We start from the raw sequence: 19,838 nt of genomic DNA, 5'->3' as shown, positions 1-19,838 counted from the left end.
TTTTTATTTTTTATAAACATATATTTTTATCCCCAGGGGTACAGGTCTGCCGTATCTCATTCTTTTTAAAGGCTGCCTGAGGGGCGCCTGGGTGGCTCAGTGGCTTAAGCCACTGCCTTCGGCTCAGGTCGTGATCTCGGGGTCCTGGGATCAAGTCCCTCATGGGGCTCTCTGCTCAGCAAGGGGCCTGCTTCCCTTCATCTCTCTCTGCCTGCCTCTCTGCCTGCTTGTGATCTCTCTCTCTGTCAAATAAATAAATAAAATCTTAAAAAAAAAATAAATAAAGGCTGCCTGATATTCTATTGTAAGGAGGTACCACAATTCATTTAACCAATTCTAATTTTTGCCACTATAAATAATGATGAAATTAACATCCTTAAATTTATATATTTAGATAAAGATATGAGTGTAGTGTAAATCTGAGGATAAATTCCTAGAAATGCAATAAATGGGTTAGAAAGTACATACGTTTTATATTTTAATAGTTATTGCCAAAGTTGATAGAACCTCTTTACAAGGGCTTTTGAGAGTAGTTACTAAAATAAAAGATGAAATAAAAATTAAATTAAATTAAATTAAATAGGGGCACCTGGATGGCTTAGTTGATTGAATGTCCAGGTCTTGATTTTGCCTCAGGTCTGATCTCAGGGTGGTGGGATCCAGTCCCATGTCAGACTCCACACTCAGCAGGGAGTCTGCTGGAGATTCTCTTTCTCCCTCTCCCTCTGCCCCTCCCCTCACCCACGTACGCGTGCTCTCTCTCTCTCAAATAAATAAATATATCTATTAAAAAATGCAGGGGCGCCTGGGTGGCTCAGTGGGTTAAGCCGCTGCCTTCGGCTCAGGTCATGATCTCAGAGTCCTGGGATCAAGCCCCACATCGGGCTCTCTGCTCAGCAGGGAGCCTGCTTCCTCCTCTCTCTCTGCCTGCCTCTGCCTGCTTGTGATCTCCGTCTGTCAAATAAATAAATAAAATCTTTAAAAAAAATGCATATACTTTTTTTGGGACATGGAGAAATATTTAATAACTGTAGGTGTGCCTCTCTTCTCATTCCTGTTTTGATTTGAGAGCCTCCCCAAACTATCAGCACCAGAGAAAACATGGGCACTTTTTCTCACCAGGATTTAAAAACCAGTAAGGCCCCAGTTTTCTAGCTCTGGAAATGATTGCAGGTGAGATCATTCCACAGCATGCCTCAAGCCTCTCTGCTCAAGGAAAATCCCCTCCTGGTACTACAGGATGCTGAGGTCTTCTGTTCTTTTGCAGCCTGGTGCTGGGAACTATGCAGGTGGAAATAGTAGTAGGCTCAGGCATTGCAGTGGTAGCTCCCATTAATAGTGAGGAGCATCATGGAGGTAGAGAAAGTCTTGTAACCAATATCAGCTAGTTACCTGGCTGTTGGCAGCTGCCTCTAGGACTCAGCTCCCTATGTGGGAGAGTGCGTCACATGCCCAACACAGCACAAGTCAAATAGACTGTTTTTCCTTAAGCTATTCCAATTGCTCAAAATTACACTGCATCTTATGGGTAATATTTGGACTGCGGCTTTATTTGAGTTTTGTTTGTTTTCCTGGAGTTTCTTTTTTCTTTTTTTTTAAGATTTTATTTATTTATTTATTTATTTGTTGGGTGGTGAGATAACAAGCAGGCAGAGCGGCAGGCAGAGGCTGAGAGAGAAGCAGGCTCCCCACTGAGCAAGGAGCCCAGTGCGGGACTCGATCCCAGGACTCTGGGATCATGACCTGAGCCGAAAGCAGCAGCTTAACCAACTGAGCCACCCAGGTGTCCCTTTCCTGGAGTTTCTAATTGCCTTTCTTTTCTTTCCATTTTTTCCTTTGAGAAATGGAACATGCCTTCTTCACCATATCCAAATATCTTCCAACAACTTATTTACTCTATATGTAGCATGGAATTGATTTATGTTAATTTATTTATTTTCAGTTTCCTTTGAATACTTGCTTGAATTTGGAAAGGCTTATCTCTAGAGTGCCTGAGTGGCTCAGTCAGTTAAGTGTCTGCCTTCAGCTCAGGTCATGATCTCAGGATCGAGCCCCACATCAGGCTCCTTGCTCAACGGGGAGTCTGCTTACCTCTCTGACCCTCCCCCCTCTCATGTGCTCTCTCTCTCAAATAAATAATAAAATCTTAAAAAAAAAAAAAAACAAGAAAGAAAGAAAAGAAAGTCTCGTTTCTAGACCTGCAGCATTAGCAATCATTTGGGATTTCTGTTGATTGAAGACTGGGTTAGTTCCATGTTTTCTGTATTCTAGGTCATTGTCTTTCTGATTTCTCTCCTTGTTTTTTTCTCAAGTACAACAAATAACTTCTCATGAAAGGGAGCTCTGAGTCCTTGAATATCTTTATCTTGTTCTATTGCTTGACAGTTTGACTCCAAGTTTCCAAGTCCAGAATATCTCTGAGGTTCTACTTGAACAGATTTATTCCTACCGCCCCTATTGTATCTGGGTTGTAGCTTCCTTCCCTCTGTTAAAGCCATCATATAGTTTCATCTCTTTTCTGACTTCCATAAATTAAGAAAACAAAAACAAAAACAAAAAATTTTCCATTTGTTGGTGATTCTCATCCTATTCTCTTCAGTCTTCTGATTTTATTTCCTTTTTTTGATTTTTGTTTCTTTACTATCATATTAACTCCATCCTGACCAAACAGTGCAGTTTGACTTGCAAAGACTTTCCATAATTCTTTTGATTTTTTTAGTCTCAAAATAATTGTTTTGCTTGTCGTCATGGATAAGAACTCACCTGCCTACTTTTTTCTTTCTTCTTCTTCTTTTTTAAAAGATTTATTTATTTATTATTATTATTTTTAAATATTTTATTTATTTATTTGACAGAGAGAGATCACAAGCAGGCAGAGAGGCAGGCAGAGAGAGAGAGGAGGAAGCAGGCTCCCTACTGAGCAGAGAGCCCGATGTGGGACTTGATCCCAGGACCCTGAGATCATGACCTGAGCCAAAGGCAGAGGCTTTAACCCACTGAGCCACCCAGGTGCCCCTATTTATTTATTTTAGACAGAGGGAAAATACAAGTGGGAGGGGCAGAGGGAGAGAGAATCTCAAGCAGATTCCGTGCTGAGCATGGAGCCTAATATGGGACTTGATCTCATGATCCTGAGACCTCGACCTGAGCTGAAACAAAAAGTCAGATACTTAACAGACTGTGCCACCCAGGTGCTCCTCACCTGTGTGCTTTTTCTACGAAAAAGTAGCTCATGGTAAGCTCTAACCACTTATGTGGTCATGTAAACTTGAACTATGTGGGTGGAAACAAAATGTCTTTTTCTAGAACTATGGAACTATTAGGCACTTAGCATATCAGGATGGTTTTAAAGTATTACCACAGACATCATAGGAATTTACTTGCCTACTTACTATCAAAACATTTAAGGAAATAACTATATGGGATTTCTTATTAAGCATTGGTAACAGCCTGAACTTTTTGTAGCATTGATAGAGTATGACTTGAGATGAAGTCACATTATTCTCGAACTAAGTGGGTGAGTCGAATGAAATTACTTAAATTATTTATATTTTGTTATTTTAAGCAATCCATTATAAATATAAAATGTATAAGCAGTAGTGTGCTAGTAAATATTTAACAGCCAACTCTTTAGGGAAAAAGTATGTATAAATATATGTTTATTATAAATGTGTATAAATGAAGGATGTGTGCCATACAATTTACAAGTAATGAGAAAATGATAAAGAAAACTTGTAACTTCCACATAGCTGATGGATTCTTAGAGAATGCTTGTACTGATTTTTACTAAATTTTTGTATCTGTAGCCAACATGTGGCCGCAACTGGACTTGACAAATGGAGTTACCTCCCAATCTGCTCTTTTCCTAATACATCTATTGTCATTAAATCTGACCTATGGGGGCGCCTGGGTGGCTCAGTGGGTTAAGCCGCTGCCTTCGGCTCAGGTCATGATCCCAGGGTCCTGGGATAGAGCCCTGCATCAGGCTCTCTGTCCAGCAGGGAGCCTGTTTCCTCTTCTCTCTCTGCCTACCTCTCTGCCTACTTGTGATCGCTCTCTCTCTCTCTCTCTCTCTGTCAAATAAATAAACAAAATATATATATTTTTAAAATCTGACTTATGTAGTCAATTTTTCATGACAGCTTTGCTGAATAACTAACTTGCAAAATTACTAAAAGTTTAGCAATCAGCTCTCACAGACACAAGCCAACTCTAGTACCCCACTACCTTTAACCCCCAGTTCTCTGACCTCAGTATCAAAATGAGGACCCATCTACTTTTGTTATCCAAATAATACTTCTCTGAGAGCACGAAAATATCTTTCTTCTCTATAACCATTCCCCATCGCCTACCGTAATAAATCTAGACCCCAGGGACTGGGTGGTTAGCCCTACTTAGTGACCTCCAGAAGAGAAAACTAGAAATTCAGCGGGTCCATCAAGGTGGTCTCTTGGGCTAGGGCAAGGCTGTTGCTGGTGTCACAGCCACATGGTGGCACTATTGAAACACAGGTATCACGGCTGCCTCAGTACCCCTCCACATACCAATCCCATCCCCCAGGTTGCTCCAAGCCTTGGAAAAGTTGATGGTGAACCAGCCTACATCTCATCTAAAAACCTAGCACCCCTCTCTCCTTGCATACACAGTTCCTTTCAGCACAAGAAATTCCATGGATGCAAACCAGCCCATTGGCATGCTGCTTGCATAAAAGTGAAATAACAGGACTTTCCTGTTTCATCTTTCCCAGCAAGCTCACTTGTTGGCCACTGGTTTTTAGACCTTGTGATTTATATGTTACTGGGAGCGTCCCTGTCTCAGATTTACCTGTGGTGAAAGTAAATATTTGAATACCAGTCCAGGGCCTGGGAAAGCTCAAGCTCTTTTAATAATTCATGTGTCCTTACTTGTGTGTTTCTATCTTTCCCGGTCCACTGTTCACATGTGCACTGCTAGATTTTGGTCTGTATTAGGTCCCACTGGAAAAACTCTATTCTTTATCATCTTCCATAAGAAATTCAACAAAACTCAGCACTTTTGTATTTGGGCAACTTCATTGAAGAGGTCCCAATTTCATATAAACATACCAGAGAAGAACTCTAACTGGCCCACCTTGGGCCTATACCTACCATGGGCCAGTGTATAGTCAGGAGGATGCGACAGTATAACAGACTAGACCTATACCACATGCCAACTTCTATAATGGGGGGAGCATAAATGGCAGCCCAGAATCATGTGGAGTGAGGGAAGTATGATGCAGAAAACAAAGGAAGAAAAAAATATTAAATTTCTTTAATACCTACAACACATTGACACATCCTTGAAACAGGCAGAGTGACCTTCCTCTAGGGACTCAGCTGCCTCGATGTTAATACTTTGCCAAGGGCAAAACTCAATCTTAGTCCAACCCTCCAGGATCCTGCAAGTCTACTTTAACATATAAAAGTTCCTTTGGAAACTTCCTTTATCTCTACTCCCTAAACACAGGACCCACTCACTGATACACATCTGAAGGATCTCATGACTCAAGTTTTATTAGACATAATAAATAAATGGCATTTTCCCAGTAATAGCCAACTCCCTTAAGGTCCTACTTCTAAATTCCTTAGAGACTTAGACTATCCCTAACCCCTTCCCAACTTGGAAGTATATAATCAGCCTCTCCTCGTGACCCCGGTGCAGCTCTTTCTGCCTGCAGGTCCTGTCCGCTTGCTTTAATAAAACCACCTTTTTGAACCAAAGAGGTCTCAAGAACTTTTTCTTGGCTGTTGGCTTTGAACTCTAACATCTTGCCTACATCAAGTAGAATATTCCGGGGGAAGTGGGGCAATCGTATCTGAAAATGAAAGAGTGCTGAAAAACCAAAAGCAACAAACATCTACTTCCAGTAGAGAGCTGGCCCTTCCTGCCCTTCCTCAGGGCTAGCTCTCTCTTTTTGGATGTTTTTACCATTCCCGGAGAATAACACGGAAAGTAATGCTTTGTCGGAAAGAATTATAAAATGAACACATATTTAACATAAAGTAACATAAAGTTTAACATAAAGTTTTTAACATTTTGACATAAGGTTTTGTTTTGTTTTTTTAAAGAGTTTAGTTGGTTTTTTTTTTTTAATTTATTTATTTGACAGAGAGAGAGATCACAAGTAGGTAGAGAGGTAGGCAGAGAAGCAGGCTCCCTGTGAGCAGAGAACCCTGATGCGGGGCTTTATCCCAAGACCCTGGGATCATGACCTGAGCTGAAGGCAGAGTCTTTAACTTACTGAGCTACCCAGGCACCCCAAAGGATATCTTTTTTGAAGTATTCATTTGACATGGTTGCTTTCCTGTTATTGAGGTTAGATTTTTGTAAAATTGGTATTCTCAAAGTGGGAAACAATTTTTGCCTGCTTTCAACCCCTCTGACACGTGGTATTAATTTTTCGCTTAATGTCTCTATGTTAATTAATTGAATTTAAATTATTATTATTATTTTTAAAGATTTTATTTATTTTTGTGAGAGAGAAAGAGAAAGAGCATGCATGAGCAGTGGGGAGAGGCAGAGGGATCGGCAGACTTCCTGTTAAGCAGAGACCCCGATGTAGGACTCAATCCCAGGGCACTGGGATCATGATCTCAGCTGAAGGTAGATTCTCAACTGACTGAACCATATAGGCGCCCTAACTAGATTTAAATTAATTTTTTTTTAAGAAAGAAATCAATAACTGTGGTATAGAGTAACATTAAAGACTTAAGGCCCGGGTTGCCTGGGTTGGCTCAGATGGTTAAACATCTGCCTTTGGCTCAGGTCCTGGGATGGAGCCCCGCATCGGGCTCCCAGCTCAGCAGGGAGCCTGCTTCTCCCTCTCCCTCTGCCTGCTGCTCCACCTGCTTGTGCTCAATCTCTCTGTCTCTCAAATGAATAAATAAAATTTAAAAAAAATAAAGAATTAAGGACTATGAGCCATTTATAATAAAACCTGCCTCTACCACTTACTAATTGCGGAACTGTGGGCCAATCACTTAAGCTCTCTGAGCTCACTAACAAGCTCCTGAGTAGGATTAGCATGACAACATAGAGTTCATATGTTTATTGTGAGGATTAAATGAAATAGAGCATGTAAAGTACTTGGGAGGAAAAAGTTTTCACTTAATGTGACAGAATAACCTAGCATCTTCAGTGAAAACATCAAATCAGAAGGTGCCTTATGCCACTTAAGCCAAGACAAAAAAAAAAAAAAAAAAAAAAATAGCAGTAAATAATCTCATTGCTGTTACCTTACTTCCATCATTCCAGATATAATGTTCTGTCTTACAGCCTTCTTCATTTCTAGAAATTCTGTATCAAAATATGAGACATAGGCCATGGAATGGGAACTGTTCTGATAATGGGAAGCATTAAAGAAGTTCCCTTAGTCAGATTGAGTTTCTGGAATACCCAATGCTATTTGAGCATCTCATCACTGGAAGGCTGTCTCCTAGCTTGTATCTTTGTAGCATACACACTTCTCTTCTGAAAAGGGTTTAGCGCAGCAGACTGCAAACTGGGTACTCATACTCCGGGCATTTCATGAAGACTGTCTTTTTAAAAACACACAGTGTTTGCATTGTTTTAATGCAATCTATTTCCAGATTCTCAACTTCCACACATCTCTTTCCTCAACAGCCCTCCCCGCGAGGACTCCCAGACCTTTCCATGTTCACCCTTTTCCCACCTCCTAGAACTTACACACTTCTCTCCTAACTGGAGTCCTATCTCCAGACTGTAAAAATCTGGGAGGAATGTCTCAAGTGGATAATGAAAGATACTGCTTCCGAAGGGGTATCTTCCTCTTCCCCACCCCAAAATAGGGCAAGGAAAGCCTCAGGTAAAAGCACTAAAGTCTTATATTATCCAGGTAACAAATTCTTGGCAAATCTCCATGCCTTCTCGGTCTCTCCTCTGTCTCTGTCACGTGGAATTAAGATCCAAAATGATATTATCCTAATCGTTTAAATGTTAAAATGATAGTAAGTCTGATTTAGCTGATCAGTTTGACAATGAAGATTGGTTTCAAAAGTGTATTATAGGAGCGCATGGGTGGCTCAATTGGTTGAGCATCTGCCTTCGTTTTGGATCATGATCTCAGAGTCCTGGGATCGAGCCCACCTCGGGCTCCCTGCTCAGCTGGGAGTCTGCTTCTTCTACTTCTCCCTGCTTGTGCTCACTCTCACTATCTCTGTGTCTCTCTCTCTCTAATGAATAAATAGATAAAATAGATAAATAAATTTTTTAAAATTTTTATTTTCAGCATAACAGTATTCCTTTTTTTGCACCACACCCAGTGCTCCATGCAATCCGTGCCCTCTCCAATACCCACCACCCGGCTCCCCCAACCTCACACCCCCCGCTGCTTCAAACCCCTCAGATTGTTTTACAGAGTCCATAGTCTCTCATGGTTCATCTCCCCTTCCAATTTCTCCCAACTTCCTTCTCCTCTCTAACTCCCCTTGTCCTCCATGTTATTTGTTATGCTCCACAAATAAGTGAAACCATATGATAATTGACTCTCTCTCTGCTTGACTTATTTCACTCAGCATAATCTCTTCCAGTCCCGTCCATGTTGCTACAAAAGTTGGGTATTCATCCTTTCTGATGGAGGCATAATACTCTATAGTGTACATGGACCACATCTTCCTTATCCATTCATCCGTTGAAGGGCATCTTGGCTCTTTCCACAGTTGGGCAACCGTGGCCATTGCTGCTATAAACTTTGCAATCAGACAACAAAGAGAAATAAAAGGTATTCAAATTGGCAATGAAGAAGTCAAACTCTCTCTCTTTGCAGATGACATGATTCTTTATATGGAAAACCCAAAAGACTCCACCCCCAAACTACTAGAACCCATACAGCAATTCAATAACTTGGCAGGATACAAATTCAATGTACAGAAATCAGTAGCTTTCTTATACACTAACAATGAAAATACAGAAACGGAAATTAGAGAATCGATTTTATTTACTATAGCACCAAGAACCATAAGATACCTGGGAATAAACCTAACCAAAGAGGTAAAGGATCTGTACTCGAGGAACTACAGAACACTCATGAAAGAAATTGAAGAAGACACAAAAAGATGGAAGACCATTCCATGCTCTTGGATCAGAAGAATAAACATTGTTAAAATGTCTATACTGCCTAGAGCAATCTATACTTTTAATGCCATTCTGATCAAAACTCCACCGGTATTCTTCAAAGAGCTGGAGCAAATAATCCTAAAATTTGTATGGAACCAGAAGAGACCCCGAATCGCTAAGGAAATGTTGAAAAATCAAAATAAAACTGGGGGCATCACGTTACCTGATTTCAAGCTTTACTACAAAGCAGTATAAAAACAGACACATAGACCAGTGGAACAGAGTAGAGAACCCAGATATGGACCCTCAAATCTATGATCAAATAATCTTCGACAAAACAGGAAAAAATATACAGTGGAAAAAAGACAGTCTCTTCAATAAATGGTGCTGGGAAAACTGGACAGCTATATGTAGAAGAATAAAACTCAACCATTCTCTTACACCATACACAAAGATAAACTCAAAAAGGATAAAAGACCTCAAAGTGAGACAGGAATCCATCAGAATCCTAGAGGAGAACATAGGCAGTAATATCTTCGATATCAGCCACAGCAACTTCTTTCAAGATATATCTCCAAAGGCAAAGGAAACAAAAGCGAAAATAAACTTTTGGGACTTCATCAAAATCAAAAGCTTCTGCACAGCAAAGAAAATAAAGAGGCAACCCACGGAATGGGAGAAGATATTTGCAAATGACAGTATAGACAAAAGGTTGATATCCAGGATCTATAAAGAACTCCTCAAACTCAACACACACAAAACAGATAATCACATCAAAAAATGGGCAGAAGATATGAACAGACACTTCTCCAAAGAAGACATACAAATGGCTATCAGACACATGAAAAATATGTTCATCCTCACTAGCCATCAGGGAGATTCAAATTAAAACCACATTGAGATATCACCTTACACCAGTTAGAATGGCCAAAATTAGCAAGACAGGAAAAAACACGTGTGGGAGGGGATGTGGAGAAAGGGGAGCCCTCTTACACTGTTGGTGGGAATGCAAGTTGGTGCAGCCACTTTGGAGAACAGTGTGGAGATTCCTAAAGAAATTAAAAATAGAGCTTCCCTATGACCTTGCAATTGCACTACTGGGTATTTACCCCAAAGATACAGATGTAGTGATAAAATAATTTTTAAAAGTGTGCATATATATATATATATATATATATATATATATATATATGACTTAGTCCATAAACCAAATGAGCTAAACCTACAGCTCCAAGGACTTGATAAAAAGTGGAAGTGTATATTCATATTACAATACAGCAGGAAGGACACTCTTTACAATCATTGAAACTTATGATGCAAGATTTTTAGATATCAATGTAAAATATGAAAATATGTAAAATTTTGAAAATTTTTCAAAATTCTTTCAGGACTACATATGCAAAGAATTTTGAAGATCCCTGGTCTAAAGAACAGAAACTACCTCAGCAATTTCAAGTCTTCATTAGGAAAATGTAACCATATAACTTACAGCTATAATTAACTATGAAAAATGTCCCATTTAAAAGAAGGATGTAAAAGAATACAACATCTTGGTAAAAATTCATACTTAACTAAGCTAACATTTTTCTTATGTTGACTTAATTTTTTTTACTCTTGAGTCTAATCGAATGTGGGTTTCACCCCGTTAAATATAGAATTTAGCCAGGGGACATACTCAAGCTTTCCATCGCACCATCTTTCATCCTGTTTGTTTATGCTAGGTAGGAAGTGACTGGTGCTTAAACTCTGCTTTCCTGATATTTAAGCCTGCAAAGCCTATATTTGAGCCCCCACAAGACCAAAACTTTCTAATTACAGTTCTCCTAGTGGTGGTCCTCCCCACACACGAAATATCAAAGAAGAAAATAGCAATTTTTCCAGACTCTGGTAGAGCCCATGACTTTTTCAACCCGATGGAAAAGAAAATTCCGAAAGCGCTTTTACCTTCCCTCTTCTCTCTCTGGGACTTAGATACCTTTAGGATCATTTAGCACAATACGATGCAAAATTAATTACGGAAGTTTGATTCTATTAAATTGCCAGATGGGTTTACTGACCTAGAGCCAAACTGGTTTTCCTACTAACTCAAATTTTCCTCTCTGTTTCTAATAACTGAAAAACTCTGAAACATATAAAGACATTGTAAATCCTTAGCAGCATGGTTTTCTCTACCAACAGACCCTCTTACCCATTAATGAGCTGCCAACTGAGAGCAAAATTTAGACCAGGGACAGAGAGACCCCTGAGAGGAGGGAGAGGGGAAGAATGGGGGCTCCAGAGGGCAAAGGGAACTATTTGGAGAGAGGGTAAGTGTTCCCGGGACACACGTCCTATTGCACAAGCTTGCCTTTGGCCAGGCCAGTCCTGGAGGACAAGGCCTTCTTTAGTCACCGCATTTGACCTGCTATAACCTTGGTTGGGGAAGTAGTAGTCATTTCTGGACATTCATTTGGAACAGATGGTTAGCTTGAATTTTATTTTTCTTTGTTTAATTTTTATTTCCTATCTGCATTGTGGTCAAAGCCCTTACAGTAACAAATTGGCCCAACTCTATCTTTGGGGCCAAAGATTTGACTTTCAGAAAGATGCTCTGGCTATCAGATTTGATGGGTTTTTCTTCTTTCCTCTTGTTTCCACAATACATTCAATGTTCCGGCTGTTCCATTTACGTTTTGCATTTGCATCCTGTAAAGATTTTCCTGTCCACTTATTTGGGGAAGAAAAACTCCATCAATTTTTTTTTTCAAGAAAATAATCCCCAAAGGGTAATTATATGTTTCCTGGGGTGATAGGAACATTTTCTAGTCTCATCAGCAGAGACTGCCGAGCACAGTCTGTGCACAGTGAGTAACTGGTAATGACAAAGCCATAAATAAGCAACATTATGGAGGTGTGGATTCATTACCAGTAGACGATGCAATGGTGAACTTGTTACCGAGAAGAAACAACTTAATTATTCATGTAATATATTTTAAAATGTTAAGAGAACCATTGGTTTGTAGAGCAACTCTTTGCCAGCTCAGATTAAATGAAGATTTAAGTGCAGTTAAGTGCACGCACATGCACTTGAGAACAGACAGAATCCTTTAAGCATCTCATACTAATAAGAACATTGAGGTCACTGAGAACTCACAGACTTTGTCTACACAAAGCCTCAAATTGGTCAGTTTTGAGATGATGACTTACCAATCTATAATATCAACATGGTCTATTTTGTAATTCTTTTTTTTTTCCTAAAGATTTTATTTATTTACCCAACAGACAGAGATCACAAGTAGGCAGAGAGGCAGCCAGAGAGAGAGGAAGGGAAGCAGGCTCCCCACTGAACAGAGAGCCCAATGCGGGGCTCAATCCCAGGACCCTGGGATCACAACCAGAGCCAAAGGCAGAGGCTTCAACCCTCTGAGCCACTCAGGCACCCCTATTGTGTAATTCTTCTGCAGCCCTAAGATTCCATTAATTCCTCCTAGGGTACTACTATTGGACCTACAGGTATTATTGAAAGCTCCTGTTTTCCCTAGCCTTCTAAGGTTAAACTAATAAATATTAAATTGTATTCTGGCTTACTTCTTCAAGGTACCAAATCTAGCTTCCCTTTAAAGACGAAGACTATAGGGGTGCCTGGGTGGCTCAGTCAGTTAAGTGTCTGCCTTCAGCTTAGGTCAGGATCTCAGGGTCCTGGGATGGAACACTGCCTCATGCTCCCTGCTCAGTAGGGAGTCCACTTCTCCCTCTCCCTCTGCCTACTGCTCCCCCGGCTTGTGTGCACTTTCTCTCTTTAAAAAGAAAGGAAGGGAGGAAGGGAGGATGGGGAAGAGGGAGCGAGAAAGAAATGAGAGGCAAGAGAAAACAGAAGGCTGGGAAATAGATCTTGTAGTTTTGGCGGGGGGGGGGTTAGGTTTTATATTTTAGATTTTATTTACTTGATGGGGAGAGAGTACAAGGGGGGAGCAGCAGAGGGAGAGGGAAAAGCAGGCTCCATGCTGAACAGGGAACCCAACGCAGGCCTTGATCGCAGGACGCTGAGATCATGACCCAAGCTGAAGGCAGATGCTCAATGGATGGAGCCACGCAAGTACCCCTAAATCTTGTTTGGAAACACAAATATAAAGCATTTCCTTTGATGAACTTCTGATCAAGATTGGCAGGAGTGAATTCACTCAGAAGGAGCATCCCACTGGCACAAACCACTTCTGCCCTCCACAGCATAACAGAATGTTTAGTAAATCTTATGTAAAAGACACCTCCAAGCTCTGAAATGAAATGGGTAAGGTGGGTTACAAAATATAAAATGATACGACTCTATGCATATGTAGAGAAATAAGAAAAATGATAAAGTTAAATTTATATCTTTGGGCTGGTAGAGAAGTTCATGATATAGTAAGTAAAAATAGTAAGTGGAGCAGTGTGTATAATAGGATTCTATTTCACAGAAAACAGGTAAACCTAAAAATCATTCGTTCGATTTCTCTTTTTCCTCTGTGTGTGTGTGTGTGATGAAAAATTATATAGGTTTGATTATACTACCTAATTTGTAGAAAGATAAGGGTTAATCTTTTAATATGTTTACCTTAGAAAGCAGGACTAGAATAGAGAGATGAAATCAGTTTTTTTCTTTACGCACCTTTGCATTATTTCAGTTGTTACAACCAGCCCATATCGTTGTTATAGTTTGAAAAACCCTAAATTATGGAAACTATAGAAAATTACGTGAGGCTCGGTTTTATATAGTTTCTAGTTCAGGATTCATTTGTACATTTTCTAAATTTTATCTGATTATAAAAGTAATCAATATTCATTTTAGGAAGACTGAAAAATATAGGAAATCACACATACACAGAGAATAAATATCATTAATAATCCTACACCCTAAACATAAACACCATGAACAAACTTTTATATAGTTATTTCTGGTCTTTTTTCCTTTGTGTGTCTATGTGTTTGTTTGTTTTAAGGTACATACTTGGCCTAACCCACTTTTAAAGACCTAACAAAAGCAAGCAGTCCTAGTAATCAAATATCCTTCTTTAGTAGTGATTTTAGTGACCACATTGTATTCTACAAGTGTTATTTAGGATTAGATTCGACTATAACAAAATAACAGTGATTTAAATAAGTAGGGGGGAAGCCTAGCTGGTTTGGTTGGTAGAGCATGCAACTCTTGACCTCAAGGTTGTAAGTTCGAGCCCCATGTTGGGTGTAGAGATTACTTAAAAATAAAATCTTAAAAAAAAAAAAAAAAAACCCACACACAACAATTCCACAAATGAAGGCAGATCACTGATGGTAAATTGGCCCCAACAAGTCATGGCTGGCTGCTTCATTGCAGAAAATGAAAATGTGTGTTCTCTTGTTTAAAAAAGTAGGAGAAATCCTATTACAACACTAAAATATAAAGATTCTTCTTCTCCTAAAAACCGTCTCTTGACTTGTCATGGTGTTTCCTTATTTCCTATTTAATGTCATTCTAAGTAACAAATTAAGAGAAATCTAAATTGTTAGTATGAATTTTAACCTTCGTCTTTATATTGGGTAATGCCAGTTTTAAATGCAAATAGAAAAATATTTCAATTGTCTCTGGAATCCCTAAAATCACTTAATTTACATGGCATAATTTCTGCAAGTATTTGTACCTTATTCTTACCAGGACAGTAACAACGCCCGTGGCACAAAATGAAGTCAGCTGTTTTTATTTCACTTCTCAATATACACACCTCCTACCAAAACTCTATACCTTCATCTTATTGATGAGTAAGAAGAACTGAAAGGAAGAGGCACTGTGGGTTGCCTATCTTTCCTCTCCCTTCTATGTTGTCATTTCCAGGGCAAGTTCTTGACCACTACAGGGAAGCAACATGAGTCCGAAATGATACAGCAGAGTTCCTTGGTTGTCATGTTTCTAGAAATGCCTTCTTTCTGCACAGCAAGTTCTAGTTCAAATGGAAAGTGTAGCCTCTAGGGGCTCTCAGAGACCCAGCTCAACCAGTTGTAATGTAACACGCTTTTTTTGAATTCACTGAGTCGTGCTTGAACTCCAGCTCACTGTGGGACCACAGAAACTCTGAACTCTTCAGGCTCGACCCAAATGGAGCAACAAGAAACAGCAAACAAACATATTGCACGCACTCTCTTCTCACGCACATGCTCTGCTGCTCTATCAGACTTCACTTACAAAACACAACTCCAAAGACAAAATTGTTAAGAATTTCGAGATGCCGACAATAGAGCGTTAGGCGAAGCTGGAGGTCTCCTAAGCAGGGGTCCTGGTAGGACTGCACAGCTCGCGTGCCCATGAAGCTGGCATGTTCCGCCACATCTGAAAGGACATGAATTCTTTTTATCTTTTTGCTCCTTTATGCTCCGTGTGGGGCTTCTGCCTTCAATGTCAGTTCCTGATTAAGTAGGCTGCTGGAGTTCAACACCAGCAGAAAGGAGAAAGGGAGAAGTGCAAAGAGCCAGCTTTCCAGGCTGAATCAGTGCCCTTAAGGGGCCTTCTCAGAAGCCCAGCTCTGCTGGCATTTCATCAGCCAGAGCTTAGTCATGGAACTTTGCTAAAACTCTAAGGGCTGCTGGGAAATGGAGTCTTCTTGTTGAATACACTGCAATCCCGAATGAAATCAGGCTATTTGAAGAAGTAAAGGTTAATTGATATGGATAGACAGCTAATTGTCCTGCCATGCCAACATAAAGGTGTAATTTATTTCACCCAGGACTTAATTTTTATTTATGGGGTTGTTTCTGATTTTTCACCATGATCTATATCACTTACAAACATTTAAATTGTATAGTACTCCTAACTTTTAAAAACTTATTTCTAGACAACTGGCACATGTCTTTGGGAGAATCTTTCTGTTTATTAAATCAAACTAAACAACATGTACTTAATTAAATTTGCAATGGTTACAACGGTTAAAAAAAAACAGGGCTTTTTTGGTAAAAAAAAAAAAAAAATGAGCAATTAAATGTTTATATTGATATTTATTCCTGACATAAATACTGCATGGGGCAAGGAACAGCTAGCTAAAGATAAAGACATGTTAAATTGTGTGGCTTTATGATCCTCTGATCCTGTATAGTACTGTTAACTTATGCACATCTAGATGACAAAAAGCAAAAGTGATATGAGCAAGTCCTGAAGGTTGCTGATTTCTTCTGAAGACAACTTACTTCTACCTGAATCAATGTCCCATCAATGTTAGGATCCATTGGATCATCTTACGCTACTATCTATTTCTAAGATTGAATATCAAGATGCTTTCTATAATCTTGTGTTAATGGTATCTAATTTCTAATATTGAGTACCTGGATGCGTTATGTCATCTTGAATTAATATTATCTACTTGAAGCACACCAGAAGACCAAACTTAAGTAAGAAGGAGATACTGCTCATTTTTACATGGGCATTTACATAGCATATAATGAGGCTGTTCTTTCATTGGTGAACTCATTCTCCGTTCCGTGCTAGGAACTCAAGACGAAAATAACTTGAATGGTCTTAGCTCATTTGTTTTGTTACATCTCTGCCAAGCTTATCAAATTATTTCCATATGAAATGGAAAAAAAAGAGTTTATTAGCCTCCAAAAACATTTTTATTTGAAGTAAATAACTGTGAAAGAATTTACTTTATTTTTTAACCAGTTCTTAAATGACAAGAACTTGTAATTTATTAAACAGAAAGGCATCTGCATAGTCAGATTCTAATATGTGAAGTTTTTCTGAATGAGTTTGGGTAAAATTAGATTTCTTTCAGAAATAGAACCATTAAAATCTGAGTATTATGAGCAAACTATTATTTATAGAGTATAGTTCTACATACTCTAACATTTTCTCCTTCACATATAAATATCTGGGTACATGCACCATCTGAGTGTATAAAATTAAACTACCCGAACACCTTTAAAAAATTAAAGTAAAACATAAAAATGTCTATAAAAAGAAATTCATTTGAGATTTCAAAATATCCGTAAGTGCTAAATAAGGTTTCCAGAAATCAGTGATTATGCTGAAACGTGTCACAAGGGGAACTGTTAACAAGTGTTACTTTGCCAATGGTAGGAAGATTGCCAACCTTTAATTGGCTTTAAAGTTGGTGTTCTATCAATGGTGTATTGTAAAAGGCAATAATGCCCACATTTATGATCTAAGTCTGAAATGGGAACTCTAGATTTGGCTAACTGTGGCACGACGCATTACTTGTCCTTCTAATTAAAAATATTCAAATGCCTGCCTTTTAAATTTGATCAGGATGTTTATGATCATGTTTTTATTAACAACAGTAAAACAAAAGATGTTTGTCCACACTTTACAGTACACAATGACCAGTCAACACCCCCCCAACCTTATTTTGTTATACATTAAATATTTTGTTCTAACAAAAATAGCCCTAATGAGAAAAGTTCTTTCAAGGCTGCTGGGAAGATGGGATTCTACTGAATGAAACAAAAATCTGGCATGGCATCCTTCTTTGCATTCTGTAAGGGAGGGTGTCCTCATTAGTCAATGCAAACGAGAGATTATATCATGCTTATATCATCTTTAATAAGCAGAGTCAACAATGTTCTGCCCACTATTGGCTTCTGGATTTTTCTTTCCTTTCTTTCTTTCTTTTCTTTTCTTCTCTTCTTCTTCTTCTTCTTCTTTTTTTTTTTTTTTTGGCTTCTGGATTTCTGTGAATTCCTAACTGCCTACTGACACACTGATGTTAGGCAGTGTGACAGAACTTTTGAATAACAACATGAACAAACAAATACAAAGTCAACTTCTGGTCAAACCTTTAAGAGGAGAAATCTCAACAGAAAGATCACTTTCAATACTTGTGAGGCTTCAGGGTGGGAAAAAGACCCCAAGACGATTTCTGAGGGAACACTGAATGTTTGGTATTCAGTATTCAGCTGATTAACCTGGCAGTTTTGTCCTGCTGACTTGAATGGCTTTGTGAATTAAGCACAGTTTCTAGCTTTTCTGACTGTTACAGCTTACTGATTCATCAGACTGCCTTTCTCTACCAGCTACTGGGTTTCCACTCTCTAATCTTCCTCCTACTCCGTGTGATAGCAAACACTTCATATTTTTAGCACATTGGCTCTAAGAAACCAGCAAGGCACATGCAGTGACCATAGCTACAAGGTCCCTGTGGCAGACACTGTTGGCTGCTTTCCCAAGGTCAGACCTCTTCCATCGTCCTCACTGGCAGGGCTGCCTCACAGCAGAGTCGGACAATGCCAAGTACATGCATTCTCAGCCTCTCTTGTGACCTTAGTCCTGGACTGTGATATAAGGGCAAGTCTGCTGGAAATTTCTGGGAAAGAAAAGAAAAGCTTCTCCATACATCCCACCCTAGCCTCTGTGGTTTTGATGTGATCGTGTAGAAGGGACGATGCTTGGAGTCCAGGAGGCCATCTTGTGACAATGATCAAGAAACTGCAGAAAAGCCAGCTTAGAGCTCTCTGGACTTCCCTTGTGTGATAGAAATTAACCATTTTTAAAGCCACTTTAATTTTTAAAAAATATTTTATTTATCCATTTGACAGAGAGAGTGAGAGAGAGAGAACATGAGCAGGGGGAGGGCAGAGGGAGAGACAGACACAGACTCTCCACCGAGCAGGGCACCTGGTGAGAGACTTGATCCCAGGCCCCTGGAATCATGACCCCAGCTGAAGGCAAATACCTAACTCACTGAGCTACCCAGGCACTCCAAGCCACTTTAATTTTTATTTATTATTTTACTTCCACCCAAAAACAGCTTTACTAATATTCATTTTTTTTATTTTATTTTGTTTTTAAGTAGACCTACACCCAACATGGGGCCTGAACTCATGACTTTGAGATCAAGTCGTAGGCTCCACCAACTAAGACAGCCAGGGATCCCTATTATTGATTCTAAATATCAATATAGTTTACCAACACAAACAGACAGATTCTATGATGATTCAAGTTGCCTTTCAGACAGTTCGTAGTATTGATCTCTTATTTCTCAATCTGATTTCTTTGATGTTAAAGAAAGACATTTTTCAGGGGCACCTGGGTGGGTGGCTTAGACTGTTAAGCATCTGCCTTCAGTTCAGGTCATGATCCCAAGGTCTTGGGATAGAGCCCAGTGCCTGGCTGGGAGTCCACCTCTCCCTCTCACTCTGCGCCTCCCTCCATTCATCTTCTCCTCTGTTTAATAAATAAATAAAATCTTTAAAAAATTTTTTTAAAAAGCAGTCTTCAGCCAAAGCTATGCATGCCATTTGTTGAGATTTAAGTAAAATCTGAGTAGAACAATGTCTGTGAAACAATTGCTTATCCATCACGCTAAAATTCACCCACCAAACACTAATTCAATTTTTGTCTTTAATAATTCTATAAACATAAGGCAGCATGCCTCTGGACATCAATATGTTTCTCTGAAAAGATATATGTATTTCTTAACATTGTGAATGAGACTGTGGAATGTAAAATGTAAAAGATGAAGGTCATAGTTATTAAGAGCTCAAAGTAGTGATAAAATTTTAAAAAGAAAAACAAAATCAATTCCATATTTTATTCCTGCAACTACTTCTCATATAATCAAAAACTATAATAAAAATAGAAGTATTTTTTTAAAGATTTTATTTATTTATTTGACAGAGAGAGATCACAAGGAGGCAGAGAAGCAGGCAGAGAGAGAGAAGGAAGCAAGCTCCCCCCTGAGCACAGAGCCCGATGTGGGGCTCGATCCCAGGACCCTGGGATCATGACCTGAGCCGAAGGCAGAGGCTTT

Source organism: Mustela nigripes, chromosome 4 (assembly GCF_022355385.1).
Source record: "Mustela nigripes isolate SB6536 chromosome 4, MUSNIG.SB6536, whole genome shotgun sequence".
NCBI classification, from domain to species: domain Eukaryota; kingdom Metazoa; phylum Chordata; class Mammalia; order Carnivora; family Mustelidae; genus Mustela; species Mustela nigripes.
This window is presented reverse-complemented; position numbering follows the sequence as displayed.